Here is a 965-nt window from a genome sequence, read left to right on the forward strand (position 1 = left end):
TGGAGGGGAAACTGGGAATGGAGAAATTTACATGTAAATAAAGAAAAAAAATACAAAATTAGATGATAGACAGTCAGGGTGGATTTTAAAGGAGTTAGGGTAAAGAGTATGGAGTAAATGTGAACAAAATACATTGTATGAATTTCCCAAAGAAATTTAGTATCATTTAAATGAAACCATAGTATCCATTTTTCCAGTCTTGTTTTTGATAAAGCTACTCATTTGAATAGTTTTAAGATCTTTACTACATATTTAAATTTTGTAAACTATATTATTCTGTGATTTTTTTAATCCAATAGTTTGGGAATTTTAATTTTTAAAGATTTATTTATTTATTTATTTATTTAGTGTATATGTCTGCCCTAACTGCATGTACACCTGTATGCCAGAAGAGGTACCAGATCCCACTATAGATGGTTGTGAGCCACCATGTGGTTGCTAGGAATTGAACTCAGGACCTCTGGAAAAGCAGACAGTGCTGAATCATCTCACCAGCACTGAGTTTTAATTTTTTAAGTAAAATATTTTTACTTATTCTTTGAGAATTGTGTATGGGGATATAGCATAGACATATGATGTAGTTTGAGCATATCTGCCCTCTTCCCCATCCAACTCCTTCCAGATCTTCCCCATAGCCTGCTCCTAGCTTCATATCATATCCTCTTTATAATTTCTTTCTTTCCTCTTTTCTATAGCCTTCTGTATCTAATTCATGGTGCGCACATAGACATGACTATGAGCCATCCACTAAAGCAAGGCCAACCTCCAAGACTCTACAACCCTAAAGAAAAATTACCCTCTCCCAGCCTCTAGTAAGCATCAACTGTCAGTAGTTCCTTGGCTAAGGGCCAGAGCTTGTGTGTTCCTTCTGGATCTACACTGGAATGCTACCTGGTTTGATCTTATACAGGCAACTCCAGCTGCTAGGAGTTCATGAGTTCAATAGTCTTGTCATGTCCAGAAAA

The sequence above is a fragment of the Mastomys coucha genome, chromosome X (assembly GCF_008632895.1).
Source record: "Mastomys coucha isolate ucsf_1 chromosome X, UCSF_Mcou_1, whole genome shotgun sequence".
Lineage (NCBI taxonomy): Eukaryota > Metazoa > Chordata > Mammalia > Rodentia > Muridae > Mastomys > Mastomys coucha.